We start from the raw sequence: 13,411 nt of genomic DNA, 5'->3' as shown, positions 1-13,411 counted from the left end.
CAAACTTGCTCATAGGATCCTTGGAGCTGGACAGCTTGTGTCTGACAGGGTTCCGGAAGGATTCAGGGCACATCAACACATAGTGGATTTTGGCTAGTGTATGACTGGTTGCTGTTTCTCCTGCACCTTCTGCCTTTGAGGTAGTGGAGAGGCCTTTCTCACTGCCTAAATCTTATCTGTATCCCACCAGTGGATTTGAGGTTTGAGCCTCTCAGGTCTATCCCAACCGAACAGCCAACCCAATCAAGCCTCCAGTGAGTCCTCCCTCAGGACTCCCCTGTCACTTCTGACACCTCACGAGACCATTCCACTAAAGAGGACTCTAGGAAGAGAACATACAAAAGGAACCACATAGATTCCTCCCAGGAATCTCTCACTGAAGACACAGACTTCTATGAAAGGGAGAGGTCCCACAGATCTCCACCTGACGATGTTTCCTTTGGAGAAATTCTGGAACTTCTCACGCAAAAAAGGTGAATGGTCTTCTGAACTCCCTATAATAAATAAATAAATAAAATAATAAAGACATCCCCCAGTTCGCCAACACAGAATTAATAATAGCTCAATTACAGTTAAATAAGCACAAACATATTTGCACAGCCTCCCTTTACATTCCCCCTGGAGACAATATCTCAATACTTGAAGATATCCTCTCCTGGCTTTCTACCAATATCTCTAATGAAACTATTATCATGGGAGACGCCAACATTAATTGGTCCTCCATTCAGTCCCCTGCACACTCCCTAAACATCAACCTGTATAACCACTCTCAACTCATCAATTCCACAACTAGGCCCTCAACTATAAACTCAAATGCTATGGAACAACTTGTTACCACTCCCACAAGAGGGAAAAACATACTGGACCTGATCATCACCAACATGGGGACTCTATGCTCCAGACCAGAAGTGTATCCTTCACTGGTAAGATCAGACCATAAACTAATCTCACTGGATATTCACATCCTGACCCCACCCGCTGCCCAGAAAACCACAGTGAAAAACTTCTCTAAAGCAAATTTCACACTCCTCAAAACCGAGGTGGAATCCTTCAAAGCCCCTAGGCCTGTGGAAAATATGGCCCAGACTGCAGAATCCTTTATAAACGCATTCTATGAACACCTTCAGGAATGCATGGATCATGCAATCCCAAATAAAACCAAGACCCAATCCTCCAAAGGCAGATGTCCTGTCTGGTGGACCCCAGCCATAAACAAACTATACAATAGAAGGAGGAAGCTACTACATGATAGAGCAAAATCCCAAAAAGGGAAGGCATCTCTGATCAGTATTAGCAAAAAACTACGGGCACTCATAAAATCATCTAAGGCCAGCTTTGAGAGAAAAATTGCACAGGACACTAAGGATAATCACAAGGCTTTCTTTAGTTATGTTAGGAACCTGGGTGGGAATTCACAGATATGCTCAGAATTAGTCCAAAATGACAAAAAATACACTGAACCCACAGACATTGCCAACATCCTAGCTGACAGGTTCAGCGCAAACTCCCCCCCCCCACCAAAAGGGCAAATATCTATCCCAGCAGAGTGCTGCCTCCCTGACATCTCAGATACTCAGGTAAGAGCCGCCCTCTCCAAAGCAAAAAACACAGCATCAATGGGACCAGACGGTGTCCCGGGCTGCATCCTACATGAACTCCAAGAAGAGCTAAACCCAAACATAAAACTACTGTTCAATCTCAGCCTTACTACAGGATATGTACCCAAAGAGTGGCGTACAGCAACAGTGGTCCCTCTCCACAAAGGTGGTGCCGCAACGGATCCTGGAAACTATCGCCCCATAAGCCTGACTAGCTTGGTCTGCAAAGCTATGGAAAGGATCATCATGGACCTCATAAATAAAGATATTGGGGACCTACAGACACTGGATCCTACCCAGTTCAGCTTTGTTAAGGGCAGATCCTGCCTCTTAAACCTGGTCGATTTCTTTGAAACAGTCACCAAGGCCATTGACGAGGGGAAGGTGGTCCACACAGCCTACCTGGACCTCGCAAAAGCCTTCGATACAATACCCCACTCGGGCATTATAGATAAGCTCACCAGCTTAAATATAAACCCCTATGTCACTAGATGGGTTGCAAACTGGCTCAAGGACAGAACCCACATGGTTAGAATTGCTGGAGCCATGTCAGACTCCAAACCAGTAACAAGTGGCATCCCATAAGGCTCAGTCCTGGGACCTCTCTTGTTCGGTATATATTTCCCGGAGGTACAGGCCAACAAGGAAGGACTGTGGCTGACCAAGTTCGCAGATGACTGCAAACTGGGTGCCATAATCGACTCTCCAGCCGACACAAGCATCCTCCAAAAGGGCCTCATAGAAAGAGACAACTGGTGCCAGAGCCATGGCCTCAAGCTAAACGCCAAAAAGTGTATAGTCATCCCCTTTGGCAAAACAAAGTGCCCACAAATTACCACATAGGTGGTAATCCATTAAGTACAGAAGAAGTAATTAGGGACCTGGGGACCCAAGTTGATAGCAATCTCTCATTTGACAACCACGTGGCCAAAGTGGTTAGAAAAACATTTTATATAGCCCACCTAATCATGAAGGGATTCACATCTAGATCAGGGGAGGTCATCGTGCCTCTTTACTCATCCCTCATCAGGCCCATAATTGAGTACAATGCCCCTTTTGGGATGTACCTTACCAGACACCTGCAGCAACTGGAAAGACCCCAAAAGTACCTCACCAAGAGGATCAAAGGGCTCAGACAGATGCCATATGCTGCCCGGTTAAAGAAACTCCAGCTCTACTCAGTGGCATACCGCCTGCTCAGAGGTGATCTGTGTCTGATGTATAAAGTCATGTCAAACCCGGAATTAATGGACATGCTGCACCTCAGAAAATCCAAATTCCATCGAGCTACGCGCTTGAGAGACTTGAACCTCAGCACTGAAATAAATATGACATGCTGGAGGGACAGATTCATAACCCAGAGGCTCCCTTCACTCTGGAATAAAATCCCAGTCCAGGTTAGGCAGAGTCCCTCATTGACTCTCTTCAAGAGGAATCTTGATGAGTGGATGGAAGATCGTAGGTTTACCCCGGGTATCACTTCTGTGTCACTGTTAGACAGAAGCACAGTATACTAACCTCGAAAAAGGGCATAGCAAAATTAATTTAAAATGGGTGGCGAAAGCCAAACACATTCTGGCTAGGCTTATAAATGCCCTAGGGCAGATAGCCTAGTATGAACCTATGAACCTATGAAAAGACTTCACTAATGGCAGCATCCTAGATTGGATCCTAGTCTCTCACCCCCACTACTATCCTGATAGCGGAACACTTCCTGACTCCCTCATCGACCACCTTCCCATCTTCGCTAGGCGTCTTCCTTCTCCCTTTCTAGTTACTCATAATTATATCAGTACCTGATGCCTAAGAAACTTCAACCCAAAAGCCTTCTCTGACTCCCTAAAATCACTTAACTGGTACCCCCTAAAAACTCTACCCCTGGACAATGCAATCGCACACTTTAATGCTACTATCCTAAATCTTCTAGATACTCTTGCTCCCTTAAAAACCAAAAGAATAAAAAACAAAACCACCCCCTGGCTAACAAAAAACACTAACTACTATCCGACTTAGAGATAAAGCCTGGGCGCGTTATCAAAAGAACAAATCTACCTCTACCCTCAATGAGTACAAAACTCTTCGTAACTCAGTTAAAAAGCTTATCACAGCAGACCGTCAAAACTACTTCTCCTTACTTCAAAGCAACCATAAAACCAACCCACAAAAGTTCTGGAAAGGTATAACTACCCTCTTAAAACCTGGTACAACTGAAAACCCAATCCCTTGCCCAAATGTACAAGACATTGATCTTACCATCCAATTAAACTCTTTTTTCATAAATTCTATTTCCAAACTAACCTCTTCCTTCTCTAACAACAATCCACCCCCTACTTCAACTTCTCCTCTCCCACCACCCCCCCATCTTCATCCTCTCATTCCCCATCCTCTCAACCCCCTCCATTCTCCATTAAACCTATCCCTACTTCTACCATAAAAAAACTCCTGCAGAAACTAAAACCATGCACCACTGCCCCTGATAATATTCCCTCATACTTCATCAGCATTGCTGCCGAAGCCATTGCCCTCCCAATCAGTATCCTAATCAACCGCTCTATTCAAGAAGGTCTTATTCCACAACTCTGGAAAAAGGCTTTCATCATTCCTTGCACAAAGGAGGCAACAATATTAATATTACCAACTTCTGGCCCATTGCCATCCTCTCTCCCATTTCAAAAATCCTAGAGAAATGTATCCATCTTCAACCCCTTCCCTATCTCTTAGACAACAACCTACTAACTCATACCCAACACGGATTCAGACCCAATCATAGCACTATGACTGCCCTCCTGTCCTTCCTTGAATCTGTGAATAAAGGGTGAGATTCTGGCTTCACTGTAGCTACCATCCTGCTTGATCTCACTAAAGCCTTTGACACTATCTCTCATAACCTACTCCTTACTAAACTATCTAACCTAAACCTATCACCTTCATCTCTCAATTGGTTCACCAGCTATCTCTCCAACAGGCAACAAGCTGACAGGTGGAAAAAAGCCACCTCCTCCTTCCTCAACACTCCCACAGGTGTCCCACAGGGTTCTATATTGCCCCCCCTCCTCTTCAATATATTCATCAATGATTTTTACCGCTCAATTCCTTATGCTAACATTATTCAATATGCCGATGATTCTACAATCATCTGTGCTGCCTCATCCATCCCAACTCTCTTAAAGCTGACTCAAGATGCCTTCTCTTCCACAGAACAGTGGATGAAAGACAACCACTTAGCACTCAATACAGCTAAAACAAAACTTATGATATTTACCCCCTCTAAAACCAATTCCTTTGATAGAAAACTATTCTCCATCACCAGCCAAAATAATACACCTCTTGAAATGGTATCTGAAACCAAACTACTAGGAGTCCAAATCGATGACAAGCTTACATTCAATTCCCATCTACTACTAAACATAAAAAAACACCAGAAACTTGGCATGCTCTATAGACACAATCGATACCTTACTTCAGCTACTAAGCTCACTCTCTTTACTACATTTCTCTTACCATCCCTTCTTTATGGAGCCCCTCTTTTAACAAACCTACAATCATCTCTCAAAACAAAACTGTCCTCTTGTTATAATAAAATAGCCAGATTTGCTACTAGCAACAAATCATCAACCCATCACTGTGCACCTCTCCACAAACTAAACTGGCTAGAGCTTTCCAACTACCTCTCCTATACTCAGCTCACCTATGCACACAAACTCATTTTCCAGCCATCCCTCTGTCCCTCCCTCTCTACTACCTTTAAAATGCACCACACACAAAGACTACTCAGATCTACCAATCAAAACCTAATAGAAATTTACAGACCCCTTCGCCCCTCAGGACAAAACCTCTTGTCATTTTCCCTAGCACACCTATGGAACTCCCTCCCTCCCTCCATTCGTACCATCACTAGCCTCCCATCCTTTAAAAAATCACATCTAACATCCAAATGGGAATGCTCCTGCTCTTACCCCTCATAACCTATTCTCCACTTCCTACAGTCTTCCATCTCTTTAATTCCAAACAGCAAATTCACATTTGCATCTAGTAAAATTCTTATTTCCATCTAGCAATTTCTAAGCCTACTGCATCTAACTACTATTTTTAATCCTACTAGAGCAAAGCTCTCCTGTTTCATTTTTTGATTGTAACCTCAGTATTTTTTGTTCTGTCTTATAACCAGAAATTTTTAAAATGCAAATCACTGTAATCTTTGTATAATCTGTGTTTGGAGCTTTTCTCCCCAGGACTCCATTGAAAATGGGTCCTTTTGGCCCAATGGACTATCCTGGTTAAACAACTGCAAATAAATAAATAAACTCCCATCTCAGGAGGAGTCAGTGTTCCTGGAGGCTTTCAGGTCTAGTCCAGCTATGTCTTGGGTGACCACACCAGCTGATAGACCTTGTCTCATGCCATGCATGGAAGGAGACAGATATTGTGCCCAGGTGACCTGATAGGTTTCTAGCCCTCCCACAAGGGAGCAAGGGGGTCCTAATAGATGCTACAGTCATGGTGACAGCTATTAAGAAAGAGCTCACACAGCAGACCTCATTTGTCCATCCCCCTAACAGGGAGTCTAGGGCTTTGGACAGATTTGGAAAGCACATTTACATTTTAGTGACCTTTGCCCTATGGTTGCTGAATTATTTGGTGCACTTTACAAGGATGCAAACAGATTTGACCAAGGAGCTCTCCAATTCTCTTTCCGAGTCCATGTCTGTGGAGGACAAGAACAAGGTTTCTTCACAACTGGCCACCCTTCAGTCCATATCTAACACGTCCATGAGGCTGATATCCCATGCTTCATGGGTTACCTCATGGGTGACAGGTTCAGGCATAGCCATCAGGAGCCATGCTTGGATGCGCCTGTGTGATTTTGCAGAGCCCTTCAAGTCTTCATTCATCAATACTCCTTTTGATAGATCATTCTTGTTTAGTCCAAAGGTAAAGGAAATGCTCTCCAAATGAGAGCAAGATGGAAAGACCTTGTCTACCATTGGGATCTATTCTTCTACTCCTCAGAGACAATTCTCCCAGAATCAGTGAGGAGGTAGAAAGATGTGGTTTTGCAAGTCCCAGGGTCTTTTCCAAGACTCACAAGGAGACAGTTCCCCCAAATGTGAGGAGGGACTCAAATGGAAGACACCACCTTCGTGGCAGAGGTGACCTGCAGAACCAGGGTCTCTGGGATTCCTTTCTAGGACAAACGTTACTACAGCATTCCCTATAGGCTACCAGGCTGCTGTTGTCCCTGCACTACAAAGCCTGGGTAACCATCAGAAAAGATACTTGGTTGCATAGGTTCATATCCAGGGGTGATTTCATATAATTTTCCCAAATTCTCCTACCAAAATGAAAAGGATCCCCAATGTTCCACCCAATCAAGGGAAGGCAGCAGGCGAAGAAATAGAAAAGCTGCCAGGAAAAAAAGTCATCCAGGAGGTCCCCTAGGACCAGATAGTATCCACAACTTACTCAAGATTCTTTTTAGTGCCAAAAAAGACAGGAGAGTTGAGACCTATCCTGTATCTTAGCAAATAAAATCATTACAAGAAATATTCAAAGTTCTCGATGGTCATGGTTCAGTCCATTTTGCCCATGCTGCAAAAGGACAATTGGCTGGGCTTGATAGAGCATCAGGATGATGCATACTATCACATCAAAATGAAGAGACACTCTAGAAGATATCTGTGCTTCTGGCTGGGAACCAGTCATTACCAGTTCAGAGCATTGTCCTTTGGCCTCATCATAGCCCCCAATGTGTTCATCAAATGCATTGAGGTGGTAGCAGTTCACCTGAGACTGCTGGGATTCTGGGTGTTTCTGTATCTAGACAACTGGCTCCTGACTGCTCCAACCAGGTATCTACTTATACTTGCTCCAGAGGTCTCCATGTGGGCATCACAGTCAATTACAAGTCAAATCTCACACCTACACAGACTCTGGAATTCATAGGTGCTCATCTATCAGACAGCTTCACTTCCTCCAACAAGAGTACAAACCTTCAGATCCCAGGTCATGGAAGTGATCTCTCATTCTTCTCCTTCAGTATGACTAGTCTTGCAAGCCTTAGGGTCCATGGCAGCAACAATTCCTCTGGTTCCATTAGACAGATTTCATATGTGGATTCTGCAATGAGCTCTGTCAGTAGAGTGGTCTATTCTTCAGCAGCTATTGTACGCACAAGTCAGGATCACAAAAGTTTGCAAGAAAAATCTTCTTTGGTGGATCCATTTAGACAAAGTTTCTCAGAGCCTTCCATTTGTTCTCTCACTGCCGGAGACAACAGTGACCATGGATACATTCTAACTGGGGTGAGGGTGTATTTCTTAGGAAGGACAGTCCAAGGTATGTGGTCCACAGAAGAGGCCATTTTCCACATCAATGTCCTGGAAATGAGAACAGTCCTCCTAGCACTGCAGGCCTTTCAAGATGCCTGAACAGAATGATTGTGATTCAAATGGACAATATGTCTGCAGTCTGGTACATCAAAAAAATGAGGGGGACCGGATCTTATCCTCTATGTTAACAGGCAATGAGACTGGAGCAATGGGCAATCTCTTCTGACAGCATTCTCAAAGCAATGCACATACCAGGAAAAGCCAACTTGCTTGCAGTCAAACTAAACAGGTCCATTCTGATGCTTCATTAGTGGTCTCTCAATGTCAAAGTGGCAGAAAACATTTTCTGTCGATGGGGCCAGCTATGCTGTGATATTTGCTTCTCCCCTCAACAACAAATGCTGCAGGTTCTTCCTGCTGGTCCCCCCACTGTGGAGTCTGCAAGAGGTGCTCTAGTTCATGATCACCCCTCTGGTCTCCTTTATGTTTATTCCCTATTATCTCTAATCCTCAAATTCCTACAGAAAGCATACTGGTTGAATAGCAGTTTTATCCTTATTGCACCTTTTCAGCATAATCAAATTTGATTTCCCTTCCTGTGGCCTCATCTTCTGAATCTACCCTGGATAATGGATCCCATTCCAGACTTCCTGTCGCATGCAATGGGGATGATTTATCTGGACATAACAGGCCTCAAGATGACTGCATGGTTTCTCCAGTTCCAGTGATGAGTAGACAGCCCAGGCTTACCTCTGCAGTCCATTATATTCTCTTGTCTTCTCAAAAGACCAGGAAAATCTATAAAAGTAAATAGAAGAGATTTCCAGTTCGGGCCCACAAAAGAGATTTGGATTCCTCTTCTGCCCCAATTCCTGCTGTCCTTGAATTTTTAGCTTCCATTTTAAATGAGGGGCTAGTTTCTCTAATTTTAAAGTACAGTTGGCTGCCATTTCCAATTTTCATTCAAGTGAAAATCATTCTTTAAAAACAAATAAGACCAAAGGACTGATGTAGACAAAAACGGCTTCCCGAACACACTGAGTGAATAAATAAATTTAATGTTAAGCGCTTTTCTTTTGATACAATTAACAAACTTCTTCAGACAAAAGTATCATCTCACACAGGACAAGTATATACACACCCTAATTAAAAGCTTAATTAGTACTCATTAAAAGAAAAAGAAAAATACTCACAGTTAAAGAAATACTACCATCTTCTTACAGCTTACCTAAACTCAACCATACAACTAACAAAATAGTTAAAAAATGAAAAAAAAAATATGTACGAAAACAAATCAATACAATGTATAAGAATACATACTAAAATAGATTCAAAAACACTAAAAATATTCAAAATCCATATTAAAATGGATAAATAAACTTCACTTCATCTTTTTAAGCTTTTAAGTTTTAGAATGCTGTTGATAGAGCAGCATTCATTCAGGCCCGGAAAACTGTAGGCATTTAATCTTGTCTGCCATAATAGCTCTAATTCTTCTAACTTAAGGGGTGCAGAGCCACCCCTAACATCATGAGAAATTTGATCTATCACTAAAAATTTAAAGCCATGCTCAGGGCAGGTTAATATATGCTTAGCCCATGCATTTTCTGACTTTTTCTTATTAATAGCATAAACATGCTCATACATTCGATCGCGGAGTCTCCTCTCCGTTTTTCCAATGTAGAAAGCGGGACAAACCTGGCACTGGGCTAAATAAACAATCATTTTGGAATTACAGTTCGCCCTACATTTTAAACTAAATTGGGTATCATGAATTCTAAAGCTGTTGGATTTCGTTATATATGTGCAATAATTACATGCTTGACATTTATACATCCCAACAGTTTTTGGGAGTAAACGTTGATGCTGCTCAAAAAATGCCATTAAATTTTTAGCTTTCCTATAAATCACTTGCGGCTGTTCACCCATCCTAGAAAACATATTTGGGTCACTTCTAAATAAGGCCCAGTTCTTCCAAATAATACTTATACAAACATTACTGTCAATGTTGTCAGTAGTGATGAACATAGGGCCCTGAATAGTCGGTTTAACATCATTATCCATGTTACCCACAACAGGCTCCAAGTTCACCACATGTTGCATCTGTGTATGTCTAATGCCTAAAATCGGCTTGTACATACATCTTACTCTCTTATTCGTGACTTCTTCTGCAAGGTCATTAATCAATGTTTCAGGATAACCACGGTGCAAAAACATACATTTTAATAAGTGGCATTCTTCTTCAAAATCAGCATCATGACTAACTATACAAGCTGCCCTCACTAACTGGCCTTTAATAATGGCCCATTTCTGGTGATAAGGGTGACAGCTCGAAAAATGAAGAAAATAATTTGAGTACGTTGCTTTCCTATGAATTTTTGCTAAAAAGCTTTAAGATACAAGATCTTTTGATAACCATATATCCACGTAAGCAATACCTTCCATACTAAATGTGGAGGTAAACTTAAAAAAACTGGGTCGTGCCATTAAAATGATTCACTACCATATTACTGGATGCTTCATTGCCATCCAGTAGGACAAAAATGTCATCAAGGTAACGTGTATAGAAGACTATTCTATCCTTGATTTCCTGATTGTTAAATACAAACACATGTTCCCAATGGGCCATAACCAAATTGGCAATACTAACCCCACAAGGGGAACCCACTGCGACGCCAACTGTTTGGAGGTAGAAATTATCTACAAACATAAAAAAGTTGTTGTCAAGGATTAAATCTATTAGAGTTCACTGACTAAATCCATTTCTCTCATAGTAGCGCCATTTTTCTTTAGAACTTGACACACCCAGTCAATAGCAATGTCATGAGGAATGCACGTGTACAAATCCTTTACATCTACAGTAAGGAAATTGTATTTAATATTAAACTCTAGTCCATCAATTCTCTCTAAAAATGCCCACAAATCTTTACAAATTTGGGATTCACATACCAAAAATTTTTGTAAAATAGAGTCTACAATTTTCGCACATGCATATGTAGGTGATCCTCGTCCATCAACTAATGGGCGCATAGGGGGGTTGACCACATCTTTATGAATTTTAGGTATACCAAACAAATATGGGTACCTAGGATAAACAGTAGACATAAAATTAAAGATGGTCTGGTCAATTCTTCCCTCTATAAACATTTCTTCAATGCCATTTTTAATGCTGTTATATGCTCTGTTTGTTTCCGAACGTGAACTTAATGTGTAAGAAGGGCTATCTAGTAAGTTCACCATTCTTTCAAAATAGTCAGAACTGTCAAAAACTACTAGCCCCCCTCCCTTGTCCGGTTTGCAAATGTGGATGTCGTGTATTTTAATAAAGTTAAGGCATTCTCTTTCAATCCTACTACTGTCGTCAATGGTATGTGTAACATACCCATGTTTAAATCTTTGCCTTATATCAAGTTCACACATTTGCTCAAATACCTGCAACAAAGGATGTAATGGAGGATTAAAGGTACTAGAAATTCTAAATTTGTCACCGCTGTCTGATTGAGTGCTACCTCCCATCATTAAATTAAAATTTAATTTCCTGGTGTATAGTTTAACATCTATTATAGTCTTAACCATGTCGAGTTTCTATGCAGGGACATATGTATAACCTTTGGAAAACAAGTCTACCATCTCTGAAGTAATATTAACAGAAGAAAAATTATACACCTTAAAATCACCATTTGCATTAGTAATAATAACTGGAATGTGTTTGGTTTGTTGAAATGGTTCACCTAACACATCATTACCAACAGGAGGAACATCAAAGGCATGAGAAACATCACTGGATGCAGTATGTACATCGAAAAAGTCAGAAAAGTCAAGACAAAAACTTTGGTCTTTTTGTTCAATACCAGAAATACCAGTGCTTAAGTTTTGTATGTCTTGTATTTCTGTTTGGGCCTCTGCGTATATTGGCCATTCAATTGCTTCGGTCTGGCACCTAAAAAATTAGAGTCTCGAGAATTAGAATTGTATTGACCAGACTTATTAGAATTTTGCAGTCTTTCACTACGCCTAACTTCAGTTTGCATTGCTTCTTCATTAATCGAAACATTAGTAGTAGTAACATTGTGAGATGTTTGATTCTCATGTAAAGTCTCACCAACATTGGGTAACGAAACCCTTTTAGCACGAGGTAAATTGTCTGATGTTGACTGACCTTGCCAAACCTGTGCTGGTGATGATAAAGGGTATGCAAAACTATCCCGGTAAGCTTTACAGTCCCTGTCGAGCTTCTTGATTTTATTATTTTTAAGTTTTAACAAGTATTGATCAATACTTGAAAAAACACGACCATATTCATATTTGTATCTGAAAAAATCTTTGTCCAACTTGATACGGTCTAACTCTGAAACTTGTTCATTCAACATACTAACCGACAGGATATAATGTTTAATCATTAATTCCAATAATTTAAAGCCCTGTCGGTCAAATAGTTCAAGTAATTCCTTATGAAAGGTCGAGTCAGCGACCAGACCAGTCAGAAACTGGTAGTGTCTCAAATCTTTAGGCACTACCTTACGAGAGAGCCACTCTTGAAAATAATACATTTTAACTTGTGTCTTTTTTAATTTAACCATTAAACTGTCTAAGGATTTCAGATTAGAAACAATATAATAAAAATCACTTTCTTTTTCTTGTTGTTGTTGTTGTACAGCCGTATTCGAAGGGGTGGAGAAGGTGAAACTCTCGGCCATCCAGGCCATGATGTCAGGAAAATGTACACAGTTGCTAATCGCTCCAGCTGCTGTATTCCCGGCAGGTATCTGTATAGGTAAATTGTGGATGTTGGAATTTGTTGAATTCCTTATGTTCGATTGTAAAATTGAGGCAGAGTCCTGACCATCTAAACACACTGACGCTACACGGTCGGTTGATGATACATGGGCTAGAATACTCCTCTGTCCTTGTTCGACCCTCAGGGCACCGGATGCTTGCTGAACAAATGGAACGGCTACCTGGTTGCCCAAAGCCTCAGCAGGATTTAAATCAGAGTTTAATGCTGAGGAAGATGGTAACAACGAACTAGTTAAACGTTGTTGGTGCTGTAGGTGATCAAGTCTCACCAATAAAGAGTCCATTCTTGACAATAAAGAATCTAACAAGTTACTGTTCACCAGGATGGAATCCTTAGCTGGTGCTGTATTAATTGCACTGTCACAAGTTTTCAGGAGCTCGGGTGTAGCGTTCGGAAAAAAGCCGCTAGGGCTGACTTCAGTACCAGACGCCATGCAAACCAAAATCTGAGAATAAACTTTAAAAACAAATAAGACCAAAGGACTGATATAGACAAAAACGGCTTCCCGAACACACTGAGTGAATAAATAAATTTAATGTTAAGCGCTTTTCGTTTAATACAGTTAACAAACTTCTTCAGACAAAAGTATCATCTCGCACAGGTCAAGTATATACACACCCTAATTAAAAGCTTAATTAGTACTCATTAAAAGAAAAAGAAAAATACTCACAGTTAAAGAAATACTG

This window comes from Protopterus annectens, chromosome 1.part1, assembly GCF_019279795.1.
Source record: "Protopterus annectens isolate FY-2018-M chromosome 1.part1, PAN1.0, whole genome shotgun sequence".
Classification (NCBI taxonomy): domain Eukaryota; kingdom Metazoa; phylum Chordata; order Ceratodontiformes; family Protopteridae; genus Protopterus; species Protopterus annectens.
Note: the sequence above shows the minus strand (reverse complement) of the source record.